Below are 21,308 nucleotides of genomic sequence, written 5' to 3'. Positions count from 1 at the left end.
CCACTCCAAAGCTCAAGTCTGCTGCCTACAGCCATATCCTCTGCAGTCTTTTTTTCCATGCCTCCTCCAATTTCTGAACCACCACTACCCCAGTTCCTCAATCATAGCAACTCAGCACCACCAGCCAACAGGTTTGCTACTGGTAGCAATATCCTATGCACTTACACATCAAAACCAAAATGTCCTGTTGGATTAATTGTTCCAACAATCTTATTTTGGCACTTCTTAAGCTGCTAATAAATGGTTGTTTTCCTGTATCATGGAGTAGTGAAAAGTAAAAAAATGGCTATATTTCAAAACAATCTCAGCTGCTAGGTATCCGTGAGCTCCAAAATAACTTAAAAAGTGCCATGCTACCCAAAACAATTATACTGTACACACAGTGCAGTATTCGTATGAATTGTATGATAACGTGAATTTTTTTATAAAAAGTGTGTAAAACCGTCCTTATGTGAAAATAAATAAAATAAACAAAAGAAACTAAAGTTGGTGTCTCTTTAAGAGTTCAAAATTATTTCTCCTCCTTATACTCCTCCACTGTGTAGGTCTTCTTATTAAATTACAGAGTCAATTTATTCTGGTGAGCATCTACATTTGAGTGTTGACAAGATGCTGGAGCATGGAGGTGTATTATAGTACATGATTAACTTCACCCAGGAGCCTGTATTCACTATATCTGGTCTCCCACAGTACACAGAACATGGAAACACAATTGTTTTTAGTAAATAAAAACTGATAAATACCTTTTCTCATCTGCAGTATATAGCAGTCTTGTGACTTCTATCCGTTCCTAGTAAAGCTTGTAGGAGGAGTCTTCATTTCCCCCACGATTGTCCTATCAGACTGCAGGACCCCTGACCCTCTGTATGGACAGTGCTGATTGGTCCTGTGCTGATCACATGCACTCTCCCAATTAAATAACATAAAAAACTCTTGATTACATTGAATTAAAATACTAAACATAATAATAGGACCCCAAATTTGTAATTCAAAATGATACACTTTAGCCCACTTTAGCGGTTTAGTTTGGTGTATGTTAATGAAAGTATTTATACAGATATTTTGTGCAATGTAGTTTTCTATGTTGGAATTTGTCTTAATAAAAACAAAAAAAAGATTTAAAAAAATAAAAATAAAAAAATCCTTAGCAATAAACACCAAACTGAGCATGTGCAGCCTGACTCCAAACACTGTCTTATTCCGGACATGTTATGGGGACAATGCAGGAAGGGGAGGATCTGTGCCTACACGATCAAACTGCCTTTTTACACAATGCAGAGGATTAACCCCTTAGGTTCCACAGTGAGTATAACAAGCATGCTATTCCGCATATACAGACAGATATTACTGGTGTGGGTTTAGTAACACTTTAACACAGAGCACAGTGGATGAGTATAAGGAAGAGGAATAATACTATTGTGACTTTTGAACTCTTAAAGAGATACAAACTTTTGTTCATTTGTTTATTTTCACAAAAATTAATTGTTACAATTGTTTTCTGGAAAAATTCACTTTATTGTAAGGTTCGTATGAATACTGTACTGTGTATATAGTGCAATTGTTTTGGGTAGCATGGCACTTTTTACATTATTTTGGACTTCTTAACCTCTTCAGCCCCAGAAGATTTGGATGCCCAATGACTGGGCCATTTTTTGTGATTCGGCACTGCATCGCTTTTACTGACAATTGCACGGTCGTGCGACATTGCACCCAAACAAAATTGACATCCTTTTTTTCCCCATAAATAGAACTTTCTTTTGGGGGTATTTGATCATCTCTTTTATTTTTTGCGCTATAAACAAAAAAAAATGTCAATTTTGAAAAAAAGCTATATTTTTGACTTTTTGCTATAATAAATATCCCCCAAAAATATATAAAAACAAACATTTTTTCCTCAGTTTAGGCTGATATATATTCTTCTACATATTTTTGGTAAAAAAAAAAAAAATCAAAGTAAGCGTATATTGATTGGTTTGCGCAAAAGTTATAGGGGCAGATCCACAAAAGAATTACCGTATTTATCGCGGTATAACGCGCTCCCGCGTATACCGCGCACCTCCAAAGTTGACCCAAATCCTGTGGAAAAAAAGTTTTTTTTGTACTTACAGTTTTGGTGTCTTGCGCGGCGTCCATCGGCGGCCTCGTCGGGTCCGGCGTTCGTCTGCGGCTTCGGGTGTCCTCTTCGGCGGGTCCGGCGTCCTTCTGCGGCTTCGGGTGTCCTTCTGCGGCGGGTCCGGTGTCCTCTTCGGCGGGTCCAGTGTCCTCTTCGGCGGGTCCGGCGTCCTCACGGCGTCCTCGCGTCCTCCCCGCTCGTTTCCCGCACCGAGTTTGAATACTGCGCCGACATATACAGAGCGCAGTACACTCGTGTATTGTCGGCAATGCTCGGCTACCCGCGCTGACATCCTGTACGTCCAGGATGTGAGCGCGGAAGGAGCCGAGACTGCCCGACTATACCCGAGTGTACTGCGCTCGGTATATGTTGGCGCAGTATTCAAAACTCGGCGCGGGAAAGCGGGTATCGGCGTATACCGCGCACCCATGATTTTGCCCTGATTTTCAGGGCAAAAAAGTGTGCGGTATACGCCGATAAATACGGTACACCGGCGTATCTATTGATACGCCGCGTAATTTTAAAGTTCCCGCGTCGTATCTTTGTTTTGTGTCTACAAAACAAGATACGACGGCATCTGGGATCGATCCGACAGGCGTACGTCTTAGTACGCCGTCGGATCTTAGGTGAATTTTTTCCGCCGGCCGCTAGGTGGCGTTTCCGTCGAATTCCGCGTTGAGTATGCAAATTCTTTGAGGATTCGAAAAAAAAAATAAGTTACGGCAGCGTAGTGTATCTTAGATACACTGCGCCCGGCGGAAAGAGGCGCGGAGGTACGTGAATCTGCCCCATAGTGTAATAGGGGATAGAGTTATGCAATTTGTTTATACATTTTTTTTATTAGTAATGGCGGCGATCTGCGATTTTCATCGTGACTGCGACATTATGGCGGACACATCGGACACTTTTGACGCTATTTTGGGACCATTGTCATTTATACATCGGTCAGTTTTATAAAACTGCACTGATTACTGTGTAAATGACACTGGCAGGGAAGGCGTTAACCACTAGGGGGCAATGAAGGGGTTAAGTGTGTCCTAGGGAGTGATTCTAACTGTGGGGGGGTGGGCTACCAGTGACACGACAGTGATCACTGCTCCCGATGAGAGGGAGCAGTAGATCACTGTCCTGTCACAAGGCAGAACAGGGAAATGTTTACATAGGCATCTTTCCGCTCTGAAGCTCCGTGACATGACCGTGGGCACCCGGCAGACATCGATTCCGAGTCCGCAGGACCCACGGTCACACTCACAGAGCATGCAGCGGGTGGGCACGCGCACTTCACCGGCGCAGCGTGCGCATGCCCACAATGCTGCGATTTAAAGGGGACGTACAGGTATGTCCCTTTGCGCAGCCGTGCCATTCTGACGAAGTATATCATCGTGCAACTGTTGGCAAGCTATTGACCACTTAAGACCCGGACCTTTAGGCAGGTAAAGGACCTGGCCAGTTTTTGCGATTCGGCACTGTGTCGCTTCAACTGACAATTGCGCGGTCATGCGAAGTGGCTCCCAAAACAAAATTGGCGTCCTTTTTTTCCCACAAATAGAGATGTCTTTTGGTGGTATTTGATCACCTCAGCGGTTTTTATTTTTTGCGCTATAAACAAAAATAGAGCGACAATTTCTAAAACAATGCAATATTTTTTACTTTTTGCTATAATAAATATCCCCCAAAAATATATATAAAAAAAATTTCCTCAGTTTAGGCCGATACGTATTCTTCTAACTATTTTTGGTAAAAAAAATCTCAATAAGCGTTTATCAATTGGTTTGCGCAAAATTTATAGTGTTTACAAAATAGGGGATAGTTTTATTGCATTTTTATAATTTTTTTAATTTTTTTACTACTAATGGCGGCGATCAGCGTTTTTTTTCGTGACTGCGACATTATGGCGGACACATGGGACAATTTTGACACATTTTTGGGACCATTGTCATTTTCACAGCAAAAAATGCATTTAAAATGCATTGTTTACTGTGAAAATGACAATTGCAGTTTGCGAGTTAACCACTAGGGGGCGCTCAAGGGGTTAAGTGTGACCTCATCTGTGTTACTATCTGTAGGGGGGCGGGGCTGGACGCGTGACGTCATTGATTGTGTTTCCCTATATCAGGGATCACACGATCAATGACAGCGCCAGGGTGAAGAACAGGGAAGCTGTGTTTACACACAGCTCTCCCCGTTCTTCAGCTCCGGGGACCGATCGAGGGACTCCAGCGGCGATCGGGTCCGCGGGTCCCGCGGCCGCGGTCATAGGGCTTCGGCCCTGGTTGCGGGCGTGGGCCCCACGGCTGGGCACTTAAAGAGGACGTACAGGTACGTGCTTGTGCCCAGCCGTGCTATTCTGCCAACGTATATCTGCAGGAGGCGGTCCTTAAGTGGTTAAACTGCAAAATAAATACTTTTATGGGTGTGAAGCACTAAATATTAAATGTACTTCTGCATATGCATTAAAATGTGTTAATAATAAATAGCAAAGGATTAGATAGGTAAATAAAATATAACCTATAATGTAGAAAGTATAGCAAGAATTTCTGTTTTTTGTGTGTGTCATTTTGTGAATGTGTTCTTTTATACATAACAGCATGTTTATGATCGTGCATGGTGTTTAAAAATCATTAAAAAAATTACCCCCTTGAATAGGTAAAATGGAGTTTCATTTTTCTAAATTTTGATCAAATGTAAAACTTGAGACAACAGAGATGAAGGGGGGCTGCGCTCCCACTGGTATACCCCTGTTGAAGATTAGCAGCTTGGTGAGGAAGATAAAGCAGTGTTAAACCCAATAGCGAACACTGGGGTAGATTCAGGTATCTCCGCCTAAAGTTACGGCGGCGCAGCGTAGTGTATTTACGCTACGCCTCCGCAACTTACAGGAGCAAGTGCTGTATTCACAAAGCACTTGCTCTTAAAGTCGCGGCGGCGTAGCGTAAAAGGGGCCGGCGTAAGCGTGCGTAATTCAAATGATCCCGTAGGGGGCGTGAATCATTTAAATTAGGAGCGTTCCCGCGCCGAACGTACTGCGCATGCGCCGTCCCTAAAATTTCCCGACGTGCATTGCGGTAAATGACGTCGCAAGGACGTCATTGGTTTCGACGTGAACGTAAATGGCGTCCAGCGCCATTCACGGACGACTTACGCAAACGACGTAATATTTTCAAATCGCGACGCGGGAACGACGTCCATACTTAACATTGCCTGCGCCTCCTAATAGCAGGAGCAACGTTACGACGAAAACGACTTACGCAAACGACGTAAAAAACTACCGCCGGGCACACGTACGTTCGTGAATCGGCGTAAGTATGTATTTTGCATACTCTACGCTGACAACTACGGGAGCGCCACCTAGCGGCCAGCGTCAGAATGCACCCTAAGATACGACGGCGTAAGAGACTTATGCCGGTCGTATCTTAGGCTAAAGTCGGCGTATCTAGCTTTCTGAATACAGAAAGTAGATACGCCGGCACAACTTAGCAATTACGCGGCGTATCTATGGATACGCCGGCGTAATTGCTCTCTGAATCTACCCCACTGATTATATTGCAACTTATCAATAAACGCAGCCCTCACATCTGTGATTTCTCAAAAATACAAAGGCAGACAGGAACTAATGCTCACTGCCAGACTTTATTAAAACCCACATTAAAAAACATACTCACAATGAAAATACAATATACCTGGTACCAGTCTTGTATTTCTTGTAGTAGGGATTTAATTTTTTTCTGGAAAAAAAAATGAGAAAACATTAAAAAGCTAATAATAAAATTCCCTGAAATTCAATATGTTATTACCCTGGTCCAAACCAGAACTTGAACTTGGAGATAAAACTCAATACAAAATAGCAATTGCAGATATAATTGTATATAATGTCCTGGAGTGACTAAGCATGACTGAGAGTTAACATTTGTACATGAAGTGGTTTATGGAGAACTCTTCCAGATCTGATTACACACAAGTTGTCCTTTTCAAGTCTTGTTGTTTGTTCTATGTTCTAGTACTGTGCTGCAGATGTTGAACTTTTATTTTAGCTAGTCTCCTAAACTGATTGTTGTACAGGAACTTGCAGAAGGTACTTGTGATTCCAACAACGGTTCTGCGTGGGATGCTGTATACTGCAGGGATATGCAATTAGCAGACTTCCAGCTGTTGCAGAACTACAAGTGCCATGTGGCATAGCAAGACTCTGACAGCCACAAGCATGACACCCAGAGGCAGAGGCATGATGTGACTTGTAGTTTTGCAACAGTTGGAGGTCCACCAATTGCATATACCTGATATACTGTAAACAGATCAATAATGACCTTGGGCCAGGGCTGTATCCTGGCCTAGGCCAACAAGGCCCAGGCCTAGGGCAGCACATTGCAGGGCGGCAGCATGGAAAGAGTCCCCGCCGCCGGCTTGCGCTACACTGTTAGAGTAGCGCCAGTCTTATGGGGCGTAGTCTAGTGCCCCCATAAAGCAGCCGCACTGCTTCCGGACAGCATTCCGCAACTGTGGGGGGCGGAGCTTCTAATTTTGACTGTCCTATTATCCTGAACCACAAACCTTCCTCACTGTGCTATATATTTTCTGCTGCACCATTGGCATGGTTATATCTATTTAGTCCTCTCCATAAAATTTGCTGAATTTTGTGCCTAAAGTAGAACTATAGGCAACACTTTTTTTTAGGGTTGTCCCGATACCACTTTTTTAGGACCGAGTACAAGTACCGATACTTTTTTTCAAGTAGTCGCCGATACCGAATACCGATACTTTTTTTAAATGTGTCCCCAAATGCAGCCATGTCCCCCCCATATGCAGCCATGTCCCCCACATATGCAGCCATGTCCCTCTAGCCATGTCCCTCACATATGCAGCCATGTCCCTCACATATGCAGCCATGTCCCTCACATATGCAGCCATGTCCCTCTAGCCATGTCCCTCACATATGCAGCCATGTCCCTCTAGCCATGTCCCTCACATATGCAGCCATGTCCCTCACATATGCAGCCATGTCCCTCTAGCCATCTCCCTCACATATGCAGCAATGTCTCTCTAGCCATGTCCCTCGATGCGGCGGCGCGATGCGGCGGGGGGGGGAAAGGGGGGGGAAAGTATTCTATTTAGGTATCGGGGGTATTTGCGCGAGTACGAGTACTCCCGCAAATACTCGGTATTGGTCCCGATACCGATACTGGTATCGGTATCTGGACAACCCTACTTTTTTTTTAGGGAAGGGTGGGTCTTAAACAGCAAGGGGTGTGGCCTTGACAGGAAGGGGTGGGTCATATTTAAATTAGGGGGTGCACAAGTTTAGTCAGGCCTAGGGCAGCACAAAACATAAATACACCACTGCCTTGGGCCCATATGTCTTTGTAACATAAGATACAGTGTAACAATTCTAAAGAACATTAGAGGGAACTAGAAATGAAATGTAATTCTCTTGTTAAAAAATAAATAAATTAAATGTAACCATTGGTTAAATGTATTTGCCAACTCCCTCTAGCATTCCTAATAATTCTTTAAAAATCTCTTGTTAAAAAATCGTATGAATGACTATATATTTGTTTTACCATAAAAGGGTTGTCAGAATTGAAGGATAAAAGTTTTAAAATGTTACATGTTACAAAGGTGAACCTAGCCTTTAGAGTCGGTTCACACTGGGGCGACTTGGGATCCGACTTGAAGTTGCCTCAAGTCGTCCCAAGTAGCACTGTCGAGAAAAACAATGTAAGTGAATGGGAGTGGTGTTAATACATACGACTCGAGTCGCTCCGACTTCAAAAGAAGTTCCTGTACTACTTCAATCCGACTTGTAGGCGATTTGTACCCATTAATTTCAATGGAAGTCGCCTCCAAGTCTGATCCAAGTCTGATCACTGTCTTAACTGAAGCGACTTTCCAGGAAGATAACATTTCTCAGGCAAACCTCTCCCTTCCCCCCCCAGAGCTGATTGTTGTTTGATTGGCCACTGGAAAGTCTCCTGTCCTGGAGACGACTTCAAGTCGTGTTGTAAATCGCCCCAGATCGCCCTGTGGTTCATGCTCAAGTCGTGTCGGCGTCGCCTCTGAAAGTCGCGCTGGAAGTCGTGTCGCCCTAGTGTGAACCGACTCTAAGGACTTCTCTTAATTTTTCATCTCAGGTGGTCATTTTTCATTTTGTTTCTTTCAGATTCTGTAAAAAAAAAAAAAAACTCAGAATAATATTTTTTAATAAAATAAATGAAACTCACTATTAGCAAAGCACACATAAACACACACACTCTTCCAGATCTGATTATACACAAGTTGTCCTTTTCAAGTCTTGTTGTTTGTTCTATGTGCTAGCAGATGTTGAGCTCTTATTTAACTAGTCTCCAAAATAGGAATGAGCCGAACAACGCCCGTACCCCAAACACCCCCCCCCCCCCCCCACCCGTCCGGTTCGCACCAGAGCCTGCGAATGGACCAAAAGTTTGTGTGAACTTTAGAACCCCATTAAAGTCTATGGGACTCGAACGTTTGAAATCTAAAGTGCTAATTTTAAAGGCTAATATGCAAGTTATTGTCCTAAAAAGTGGGGACATGTATCAATGGAAAAAAAGTTTTAAAAACGTGTTTCGAAGCCCAAAGCCTCTTCATCAGAGCCCAGCAGTGACTGCTGGGCTCTGATGAAGAGGGTTTGGGCTTCGAAACGCGCCAGCCGGCGGTGACCCTTTTTCATTTCCTCCATGACCTGTTGGAGTGTTTAAGCCTATACTGTGATTCTTTCTACCACCATTGTGAGTAGGTTTTTTATATATTTTATTTTATTAAACCTGGTATAACGGTAACACACTAGGCTGGTGCGCCTTTTTCTTTTCTTGTTTGCTACTAAGATATCCCCATTCATTAAGGGCAGCAAGGCCCGTGGCACCGTTCTTGGTATTTTTTACATGGATCATTGATTGCTTGACAATCCACTCGTGCACAGGAGAGTTTGTTTTCTGTGTTCTAAAATACTATACACCCCCCCAGGTAGGAAATTTAAAGGAAAATTTCACTTTTATTGTTTCACTTTAAGCATTATTAAAATCACTGCTCCCGAAAAAAATGCAGTTTTTAAAACTTTTTTTTGCATTGATACTGTACATGTCCCCTGGGACAGGACCCCAAACACTTTTTAGGACAATAACTTGCATATAAGCCTTTAAAATTAGCACTTTAGATTTCGCCGTTCTGCGGCTTTTCGAATTTGCCGCGAACACCCCAAATTGTTCGACTTTGAATATGCGAACAGGCAATGTTCGAGTCGAACTCAAAGCTCATCCCTACTCCTAAACAGATTGTTGTACAGGAACTTGCAGAAGGTACTTGGGTTTCCAACAAAGGTTCTGCGTGGCATACTGTATACTGTAAACAGATCAATAATGACCTTGGGCCCATATGTCTTCTTAACATAAGATACAGTGTAACAATTCTAAAGAACACTAGAGGGAACTAGAAATTAACCACTTTCCGCCTGGCCTATAGCAGAATGATGGCCGGGAGGTGGTTCTGTTATCCTGACAGGGCGTCATATGACATCCACCAGGATAACATGCAGGCGCACACCCACAGGGGCACGCATCGCGGTGATTGCGAGTGTGCCGTGTCAGTAAGGAGCCTTTGTCAGAGGCTTATTACCACGTGATCAGCTGTGACCAATCACAGCTGATCATCGTGTGAACCAGGAAGTGCCGGTACACGGCATTCCTTGGTTCGCGCTGACAGGGAGAGACGATCTGCGGCTCTCACTTTCAGAGGGGGGTCTGTGCTGATAACCAGCACATTGATTATCAGCACAGCCCCATCAGATGTGCCAATCAGCTGCCAATCAGTGCTCAGCAGTGCCCCAATAATAAAGTTTTCCAGTGCCCACCACAGTGTCAATCAGTGCCCACCACAGTGCCAATCAGAGTCCACCACAGTGCCAATCAGTGCCCAGCAGTAACAGCTGTCAGTACCTCATCATCAGTGCTGTCCATCAGTGCCACCTGTCAGTGCCAATCAGTACTGCCTATCAGTGACAATCAGTGCCACCTGTCAGTGCCCATCACAGCCACCTGCCAGTGACCATCACAACTGCCTGTCAGTGCCCATTACAGCCACCTGTCAGAGCCCATCAGTGCCACCTATCAATGCCCATCAGTGCCACCTATCAGTGCCCATCAGTGCTGCCTATCAGTGCCGCCTATTGGTGCCCATCAGTGCTGCATATCAGTGCCAACTCATTAGTGCCGCCTCATCAGTGCCCTTCAGTGAGGGGGAAAACAACATTTTATGACAGAAACTAAGAAAAACTTTTTTTTCCCCAAACATTTTGGTCTTTTTTAGTTTGTTTAGCAAAAAAGAAAAACCCCCAGTGGTGATCAAATACCACCAAGAAAATGATAAAAAATTAGTTTGGGTACAGTGTAGCATGTCATTCAAAGTGTGACAGCGCTGAAAGCTGAAAATTGTCCTGGGCAGGAAGGGGCAAAAGTGCCTGGTATTGAAGTGGTTAAATGTAATCATTGGTTAAATGTATTTGCCAACTCCCTTTAGCATTCCCAATAATTCTTTCATTGAATCTCTTGTTAAAAAAAACGTATAAATGACTATATTTTTTTTTTTACCATAAACAGGTGGTCAGTATTGAAGGAAGAAAAGATAAAAGTTTTAAAATGTTACATGTTACAAAAGTTAACCTAGCCTTTAGGACTGCTCTTCATTTTTCATCTCAGGTGGTCATTTATCATTTTGTTTCTTTCAGATTCTGTAAAAAAAAAACTCAGAACAATATTTTTTAATAAAATAAATTAAAATAATTATTAGCAAAGCACACATAAACACAACATAACTCACACAGTTTCTAGTCGAAATTATTACTGCGTTAATAAATAAAAACATTTGTACATTTTAAATGTACATTTTGTAGAGCAATGAAAATTGCAAAACTGTACATATTGTGTTGTAATGTGCTGTGTATGTATATGCTGGTGTATTTTTTATTTTATTTCAATTCTGCTTTTTATTTATGTATCTATCCATTTTATACTGTCAACGAAAGTGACGATATCAGGGGTCCTGGGGAAAAAAGTGTGGGAACTCCCACCCAAGATCCGATATGAAGGCGCGGAAGAAACATAGTGGGCAGCTGTGCTGGAAAGCGCTGCTCACTAGTACAGCATTGGGAGGAGAGCAGGGGAGGGCTGGCAGCCTTAGGCCTGGGGGGCAAGTCTAGTCAAGTGGCCCACTGAACCAGCTCACCATCCATCTGCTCCACATTGCCCGCAGAGAGAGAGAGACTTCTCCACATTGCCCACATTTCCGGAATTTGCCTAAAATTCTCTCTCTGTGCGGTCTCTCTCTCTGTGCGGTCAATGTGAAGTGGTCCCTCTCTCTGTGTGGGTAGTGCAGTGCATGTGCAGGCACAGGCCTATGCACTGGCCCCCAGGACCAGATTAAAGGCATTGTGGGCCTGGTGCGGCAGTGGAGCAGATTTAGGAGCGGCATGGATATGATGCAAGTAATGTTCTATCCCAGCTTTCCTCTTACTGGCCACTCTCCTGCGTTTCCAGGAGCCTGTGCTGGCTTGTGCCCAGACTTGGTTGCAGCCACACAGGTGTAATGCTAGGCCTGGCATTTGATTTACCAAGCTTTCGTAAGAGAAATGTGTCAGTGTGTGCTGTGCTCTGAGGTGAACGTTTCCCAGCCATCAGAATACAGTGATCACTTCCGGCAGGTATAGCAGCCAGCAGTGATCGACAAAAAGAAAAAAGGACAGGCTGGCTGTACTGCAGTCAGCAAGCAAACTGAAAAAATTCAGAAAAAAACATCAAATGCAGCCACTGTTGCCCATCAAACGCAGCCACGGTACCCCATTAAACGCAGCCACTGTTGCCCAGAAAACGCAGCCACTGTGCCCCATCAAACGCAGCCCCTGTGCCCCATCAAACGCAGCCCCTGTGCCCCATCAAACACAGCCCCTGTGCCCCATCAAACGCAGCCCCTGTGCCCCATCAAACGCAGCCCCTGTGCCCTATCAAACGCAGCCCCTGTGCCCCATCAAACGCAGCCCCTGTGCCCCATCAAACGCAGCCCCTGTGCCCCATCAAACGCAGCCCCTGTGCCCCATCAAACGCAGCCACTGTACCCTGTGCCCCATCAAATGCAGCCACTGTGCCCCATCAAATGCAGCCACTGTGCCCATCAAAAGCAGGCAATGTGCCCCATCATATGCAGCCACTGTGCCCCATCAGAAGCAGCCACTGTGCCCCATCAAATGCAGCCACTGTTCCCCATCAAACGCAGCCACTGTGCCCCATCAAATGCAGCCACTGTTCCCTGTGCCCCATCAAATGCAGCCACTGTGCCCCATCAAATGCAGCCACTGTACCCATCAAACGCAGCCACTGTACCCCATCAAATGCAGCCACTATGCCCCATCAAATGCAGCCACTGTTCCCTGTGCCCCATCAAATGCAGCCACTGTACCCATCAAACGCAGCCACTGTGCCCATCAAACGCAGCCACTGTGCCCCATCAAATGACACCCCCTCCGGACACGGACACCTAAATAGGGGCTGGGCACGGCGGCCATGGATAGATTCATGCAAGGCAGGAATCTATCAATTTTACATATAGGGGGTGGCATGATAGAGGGGGCAGCGCCTGTGCACCCTTAATAGACAGGCCACCACTGCACTGATGTGCTGGCGGTTTTCCATAGCCGCAGTACCTCAGACTTCTTTTAAGTTGTGCGTTTTTGCTGCATTTTCTGGAATTGCACCAAAGATGAAGCATGCAGGACTTTATGTGCACTTTCAGAACATGTAGCAAAAAGGTACAACCTAATAGAAGTCTAACGGGACCGGGGGTAACATGCAGCAAGACAGTGCCAGTGCACCAGCATTGCGACCAAACTGCAGCGTACGTGTGTGTGAACCCACATCAAAAAACATAGGAGGGCAAGAAACTGTGCACAGGCTGCAGTGCTAGTAATGACAGGCTGCTGGTAATATGCAGAGGGGGGGGGGGAGAGAGAGCAGGAAGGGAGGGAGGAGGGGCTCAGTCACTTGTCACTTACTTGGTGGCAATGGACAGTCCCAGGAGGCTCACTTCTTTTCTTTTTTTTAAGCCTGTGTATGTCGAGCAGAGCAGCAGACTGCTCTGTTTTAACTTTCCCTCCCACAGCAAGCAGCTCCACCCACCCCCTGATAGAGCTTCGTGTGGAGGAGGGAGGGGAGGGGCTGGGCTGAACTCAGACACACAGAGACTGTGTCAGGCTGTCAGCCCAGAACAGAGCCCATCGCTGCTGCAGTACTAAATCCGGCCGTGTCTTCCCCCCGAGCTGCCGCTCTCAGCCAGCTCAGCGGCCCTTGTACAGAACATTAGAGCGGCCCGGGGGGAAGATGCATGCCTGTCACCCAGGCCAGTCCGCCCCTGGAGGAGAGGGAGAGGGAGGGGGGAAAAAGCCTGCGGTTGCAGTGGCATTACTAGGGTTGGTGTCACCCCCCTCCACCATCTATAGTCGCCCCTCAGTACAGACCCCCCTCCACTAAGTATAGACCCCCCTCCATCAGTGCAGACTCCCCACTAAGTATAAATTCCTCCCTCAGTACAAACCTTCCTCAGTACAGACCCCCCTCCATTAGTACAGACCCCCCAGGACAAGCCACCCCCCTCCATTAGGACAAACCCCCCACAAACCACCCCCTCCATTAGTACAGACCCCCCCACCATTAGTACAGACCCCCCCCCACAAACCTCCCCCCTCCATTAGTACAGACACCCCCAGGACAAACACCCCCTCCATTAGTACAGAACCCCCACAAACCACCCCCTCCATTAGTACAGACCACCCCCCACAACCACCCCCCCTCCATTAGTACAGACCTCCCTCCACAAACCTCCCCCCTCCATTAGTACAGACCTCCCTCCTTCATCCGTCCTACATTGGTTCTACATCCATCTGACTTGAATGAAGGGAAAAGGGATATGGCAGCCTCTGCCCCATTTTCCTCATGGGAAAATGGCAGGGAGTAGGCAAGTTAGGTAGGGTAGGAGTCAAGGGGTTAATTGGCGGGCTTACAGGCTGAGGAGTCAGGCAGAAAATTTTTTTCCCTTAGCAACTAGAAAGCCCGCCTAAAAGTTCTAGTAAAATCCAGTTTTAGGAATGTTCTGTCTAGCAACAGGGAGAGAAGCCCGCGCAAAATGTTCAAAGCTAGTTTGAACCAGCTGATCTCAGGGCTATAAAAGAAGGGTTCCGGCGGTCCGGAGATCAGTTCGCCTCAGAGACGGAAGAACTGTGGTGTTCTCCTGGGTTACCCCTTTTGAACAAACAGTGTCTCTGAGGCCAGAAGATGAGTCTGGTGCGGCAACTACTGGAGCGAGCGGGAGAAGACGGCGGGGATGCCTGGATCCGACACTGCCTCGACTTACCGCGTCCTACGAGTCAAGAGGCTCCGGTGGGAGCCGCGTCGGTCGGGGAAGCTCCGGTGCGGACGTCCGTTGAAGAGGATCATCCTGATGTCGACGTCCGGGAGCCCGATCCGCAGGAAGAGGAGGCCGGTCCAGGAAGGTCGCCAGTTCCGGGTCATCGTCGAAGAGGAGGCTCCCCCCAGACCCGCGTCACTGAAGCGCCGAAGAGGAGGCGCACTCCGCGCCAGGGGTACTCCCCCTCTCCTCCCCGCGCTCCACGGCTGATCAGAGCGGGTCCTTCTCAGGACCGTGTAACACAAACGGGGGGCAGAGCCAGAGGCGGGGCACGGGGGGGTATCAGAGGCGGTGCACGGGGAGGTACCAGAGGCGGTACCCGTGATGCATCCGCAGGCCGCTGTGTTTTTTCCCCTGACAGGTACCCTGGAGCTTCCGGACGCAGCGCTGCGGGGGCGGCAAGAGGTGGTTCGCGCAGCGCATCTCCCCAGGATGGTCGGGCGGTAAGCAGGGCTTCCCTCCAACAGGCACAGCCGGCTTCACAGCAGCGGAATTCAGCAACCACTGGACCCAGCACTACACCAGCGTCGGGGCATCTGCTAGGCACTAGGGATGTCGTGACACCTACATCTGCTGCCAGCTTACAGCAGCAAGGTATGAGTGATCTTGCTCCTGGTGTATTGTTATCTACAGTTGCCGAGTTACTATCTAAGTTAGTGAAAGATTTAAATACTAACTCACATGTCAATGCTGTTCCTGCTACTGCTGCTAATGTGTGGTCGCCATCTAGTGGCGCTTTAGATGATTGCACTCACAATATGCAGAATGTTTCTGACACACAAAATGTTTCACAATTGGATGTTTACCCGGGTTATTCTGTTGCACTTTCACAAAATCTCCCGGAAACATGTCTTAAGGTACCGATGCCGTGCGAGGTCAATCCGTTTTTCATTTGTCTACAACAATAAAAGATAGGATCTGGAAGGGGGAGTTCATCGATATTTTATCATTGCTCCCGTCTTCTAGGGATTTTGTGGTCAGGACTGAGAAGAAAGATGAAGACGACCGGCGCAGGCCGGTTCAAAAATCATTTAATAATTGGTTGCAGGCGTTCTGCATCTTTTCAGGTATTATGTGTGAAAAATTTCCTGAGCGTAGCGCAGGCTTATTTCAACATCTTGACATTGTGATAGAAGCATTTAGGAACTTCGGAGGTTTGGCGTGGTATAGCTATGACGAAGCTTTTCGTCAGAAGCTGTCGGTGCACCCTTCCTTAAAATGGGGGGTGAAGGATGTTGGCCTTTGGCTAAACCTTTTTCTGCCCCAAAGGCCAACATTTTCCAGACCTTCCGCTAATGCACAACCGGCCGGTACCTCTGGTTACAGGAAGGGTTTGTGCTTCAGCTTCAATGATAGTCAGTGCAGGTGGCCTAATTCATGCAAATACCGGCATGAATGCGCATTCTGCTCTGGCTCTCACCCAGTGTCCAAATGCTTTAAAAAGTTGTCAGCAGCGAACCAGTCAAATAATTTTTCAAAAAGCAGTCACTCCAGTGATGCTACAAAACATGCTTCCTTTTCTCAATCTTTATCCAAACCAGCAGAAGGCACGCCTTCTCACTGAGGGTTTTGATAAAGGATTTCTACTGCCGATTTTTTCTGGCTTGGGTTGTACCGTAGTGAATAATCTCAAGTCAGTTTCTGAATACCCTGATATGGTATTGGAAAAAATCAATCTTGAAGTTTTGGAAGGCCGGGTGGAAGGTCCGTTTTCCTTTCCTCCTTTTGATAATTTCCGGATTTCCCCCCTAGGTATTGTACCCAAAAAAGAAAAAAATTCCTTTAGGTTAATTCATCACCTGTCCTTCCCCAAGGGCGAGTCTCTAAATGACGAAATAGAGGACAGCTTGTCCTCAGTTTCGTATGCCTCCTTTGATGACGCCCTTGACAAACTTAGAATTCTTGGTAAGGGTTCTCTGTTGTCTAAAGCGGACATCAAGTCAGCATTTCGCCTTCTCCCTATTAGCCCTTTAAGTTTTAGTTCTCTTGGTTTTTTCTTCGACAACAGTTTTTATTTTGACAAGTGCTTGCCTATGGGCTGTTCGTTGTCATGTTTTTATTTTGAAGCGTTTTCTTCATTTTTAGAATGGGTAGTTTCCTTTGAGTTCGGTTCAAATCTTTTAATTCACTACTTAGATGACTTTCTGTTTTTTGGCCCTCCCGATTCCCCTGTGTGTGCTCAGTTGTTGAACACGTTTTTTAGAGTTTGCCAACATTTCGGTGTCCCCTTAGCTTTAGATAAAACGATTTTTCCTACAACATGTTTAGAATTTCTCGGTATCATCATTGATACTAACCTAATGGAATTTAGGCTTCCTGATTTGAAAGTGGAAAAGATGAAATATTTAATTTTATCTTTGATCCGTAAGAAAAAGGTGATGTTAAAGGAGGTTCAATCTCTTTTGGGTCTCCTCGCATTCGCGACTAGGATAATGCCGGTAGGCAGAGTTTTCTCAAGAAAACTCTATCTATCTATTTCTGGTTTGAAATCCCCCTTTTCACACGTGCGACTATCTCATGACATTCGGGAGGATTTATTGGTCTGGATACAGTTTTTGTCCCATTTTAATGGTAGAACAGTGTGGCAGGAGAAATTTATTTTAGATAAAGATTTTTGTCTTTGCACCGACGCAGCGGGTTCTGTCGGTTTTGCAGCTGTTTGGCAAAACCAATGGTGTTCCGGGCGTTGGTGTTCTTCCTGGCAGGCAAAAGGTTACTTGAAAAATATAGTCCTATTAGAATTGTTTCCTATTATTGTTGCTGTGGAAATTTGGGGCTCCTTCTTTAAGAACAAACGGTTATTGGTGCGTACAGACAATAAAGGAGTGCTGTTCGCTATCAATTGCTTGTCTTCCAAGTCTCCGCCGGTCATTGTCCTTTTACGATATTTGGTCTTCAAATGTCTAAGTTTAAATATTTGGATTAAGGCTGTACACGTTGCGGGAAAGGACAATGATCTGGCGGATGCTTTATCTCGTTCACAGATGGAACGGTTCTTCCAGTTGCTCCCGGAGGCAGATGCGGTGGGACAGTCATGTCCACCGTTCCTATGGGACCTGGTGTAAAGCATATTTCTAAATATATCATTAATTCGGTGGCTCCGGCAACCTGGGTGGGATATCAATCCGCTTGGTTGTTATATTTGCAATTTTTTAACGTTACCCATGAGCCTTTCCATTCTTTTTCAGAAGAAAAAGCGTTAGAATTTTTGCATTTTCTTTTCTCCAAGCGTTACTCTTGGTCATATGTGCAAAAAACATTAGCAGGAATTTCGGGCCAAATTCTCAAAAACTGTGCGTAACTTAAATTTCAGCAGTTAAGTTACACTGACTTAAAATTTCTACCTAAGTACCTGATCGTCAAAGCACTTAGGTAGAAATTACACGCTGTGTAACTTAAGTGCCGCCGTCGTAAGGCGGTCCTCCTCTCCTGGGGGCGTTTAAAATTTAAATGAGGCGCGCTCCCGCGCCGGCCGTACTGCGCATGCGTGTGACGTCATTTTCCCGACGTGCAGCGCGCGAACGTAATGAACGCCGGTCGGCTTTGAGAATTTCGACGGGACACTAAAGTTGCGACGGGTGAAAAAAAAAGACGCGCCGGGAAAACAATTAATTTTAAAAAAAAATGACAGCGTCGCTCAGCATGCATTCCTGAGAGGGTGAACTCCATGCCAATTTTCAAAGAAAAAACCGGCATGGGTTCCCCCCCCAGGAGCATACCAGGCCCTTAGGTCTGGTATGGGTTGTAAGGAGACCCCCCCACGCCGAAAAATTGACGTAGGGGGTCCCCCTACAATCCATACCAGACCCGTATCCAAAGCACGCTACCCGGCCGGCCAGGAAGGGAGTGGGGACGAGCGAGCGTCCCCCCCCCCTCCTGAGCCGTGCCAGGCCGCATGCCCTCAACATGGGGGGGTTGGGTGCTCTGGGGCAGGGGGGCGCACTGCGGGCCCCCCCACCCCAGAGCACCCTGTCCCCATGTTGATGAGGACAGGACCTCTTCCCGACAACCCTTGCCATTGGTTGTCGGGGTCTGCGGGCGGAGGCTTATCGGAATCTGGGAGTCCCCTCAAATAAGGGGGCCCCCAGATACCGGCCCCCCACCCTAAGTGAATGGATATGGGGTACATCGTACCCCTATCCATTCACCTGTAGGCAAAAAGTAAAATGTAGTAAACACACAACACAAGGCTTTTTAAAATATTTTATTATTCTGCTCCGGATGCCCCCCCTGTCTTCGTTATTAGCTCAATTACCAGGGGGGGCTTCTTCTTCCACTCTCCGGGGGTCTTCTTCCACTCTCCGGGGGTCTTCCGCTCTCCGGGGGGGGCTTCTCCGGACTCCGGGGGGGCTTCTCCGGACTCCGGGGGGCTTCTTCCATCTTCTCCCCTCTTCCGCTCTTGACTCGGCGAACCCCGGTTCTTCTGCAGCTCTCCGGTGCCTTCTTCTTCAGCGCTGGCTGCCTGCTATGTTTGTGTGTTAGCTCGATTTCAAACAGGCAGCCGGCGCGGTCTTCTGTGACGCCAGGGTCTTCCGATGTTGCCTCGTCGCCTGTTGTCGCTGTAATGATGGAAGCGCGCCTTGCATCACATTTATATAGGCATCACCGTCCCATCATGCTCCGGTAGGTACCCACGTGGTGGGTGCACGTGGGTAGGCACCCACCACGTGGGTACCTACCGGAGCATGATGGGACGGTGATGCCTATATAAATGTGATGCAAGGCGCGCTTCCATCATTACAGCGACAACAGGCGACGAGGCAACATCGGAAGACCAGAAGACCCTGGCGTCACAGAAGACCGCGCCGGCTGCCTGTTTGAAATCGAGCTAACACACAAACATAGCAGGCAGCCAGCGCTGAAGAAGAAGGCACCGGAGAGCTGCAGAAGAACCGGGGTTCGCCGAGTCAAGAGCGGAAGAGGGGAGAAGATGGAAGAAGCCCCCCGGAGTCCGGAGAAGCCCCCCCGGAGTCCGGAGAAGCCCCCCCCGGAGAGCGGAAGACCCCCGGAGAGTGGAAGAAGACCCCCGGAGAGTGGAAGAAGAAGCCCCCCCTGGTAATTGAGCTAATAACGAAGACAGGGGGGGCATCCGGAGCAGAATAATAAAATATTTTAAAAAGCCTTGTGTTGTGTGTTTACTACATTTTACTTTTTGCCTACAGGTGAATGGATAGGGGTACGATGTACCCCATATCCATTCACTTAGGGTGGGGGGCCGGTATCTGGGGGCCCCCTTATTTGAGGGGACTCCCAGATTCCGATAAGCCTCCGCCCGCAGACCCCGACAACCAATGGCAAGGGTTGTCGGGAAGAGGTCCTGTCCTCATCAACATGGGGACAGGGTGCTCTGGGGTGGGGGGGCCCGCAGTGCGCCCCCCTGCCCCAGAGCACCCAACCCCCCCATGTTGAGGGCATGCGGCCTGGCACGGCTCAGGAGGGGGGGGGGACGCTCGCTCGTCCCCACTCCCTTCCTGGCCGGCCGGGTAGCGTGCTTTGGATACGGGTCTGGTATGGATTGTAGGGGGACCCCCTACGTCAATTTTTCGGCGTGGGGGGGTCTCCTTACAACCCATACCAGACCTAAGGGCCTGGTATGCTCCTGGGGGGGAACCCATGCCGGTTTTGAAATTCAAAATTGCCGTGGAGTTCTCCCTCAGGAATGTATACCAAATGCCGTCGCTGGAATGGGCCTTTACAAGGTTTGGCTAACTTTCCACATTGTAAAACCAGCCCTAATTTTGCGCAGGCAAATTCGGAACTTAGGCAGAAATCAAAGTGCTGAAATGCTTTGAAAATCTACTTAAGTCCTCATTTGCATACGCAAAGCTGGATTTCAATGAGAAATGCCCCCAGTGGCGGATGCGGTACTGCATCCTAAAATCTGACCGTGTAAGTGTCTTACACATGTCAGATTTTCTGCCTAACTTTGGAAAAAGCCTTTTGAGAATCGTTTCCAAAGTTAGGCACAGGGATACGCAGGCTGAACAGCAGTTAAGTCTGCGTATCTCTTTTGAGAATTTGGCCCTTCGTTTTTTCTGAAGCTCAATGGTCTCGCTTCTTTTATGTCTTATTTCTCAGTGAAACAAGCGTTAAAAGGGTACAAAAAAGAGCATTTTTCGGTAGATACTAGGAAACCTATCACTCCACAGCTTTTAGGTGACCTGTGTATGTCCGCGGAAAAAGTATGTTTTTCGCACTTTGAGGCGGTTCTTTTTCAAACGGTTTTTTCCACAATGTTTTTCGCAGCGTTGCGGATGTCTGAGCTTATTGCCTTAACAACAAAAGAGGTTGTTTTGCATGGCAAGGTTGTTCGGATTTTGATAAAAAAAATTAAAACGGACCAGTTTGGGAAAGGTTCATGGGTACAGCTGGAAGCATGGGACGGTTCCCTTTTTTGCCCCGTTTTCTTGCTCAACAAGTTCCTGGCTTTAAGGCCCGGAGGGTATTCACAACTGTTCATACACGAAAATGGTCGACCGTTAACCGCATATCAGGTTTCTAGCGTGCTCAAGAAATGTTTATCATCATTGGGTTTGTCTCAGGACCGAATCACGTCGCATTCCTTTCGGATAGGTGCGGCTACTGAAGCTTCCAGGTTAGGGTTATCCGTTGATAAAGTTAAAAATATTGGTAGATGGAAGTCTAATAGTTATTTGCTTTATGTACGCCCTAATGTCTTTCTTTGATCCTTTCAGGAAATTTGCAAATTATATGGATCGTCGGGCATTCTTTTGTT

Source organism: Rana temporaria, chromosome 3 (genome assembly GCF_905171775.1).
Source record: "Rana temporaria chromosome 3, aRanTem1.1, whole genome shotgun sequence".
Classification (NCBI taxonomy): domain Eukaryota; kingdom Metazoa; phylum Chordata; class Amphibia; order Anura; family Ranidae; genus Rana; species Rana temporaria.
Note: the sequence above shows the minus strand (reverse complement) of the source record.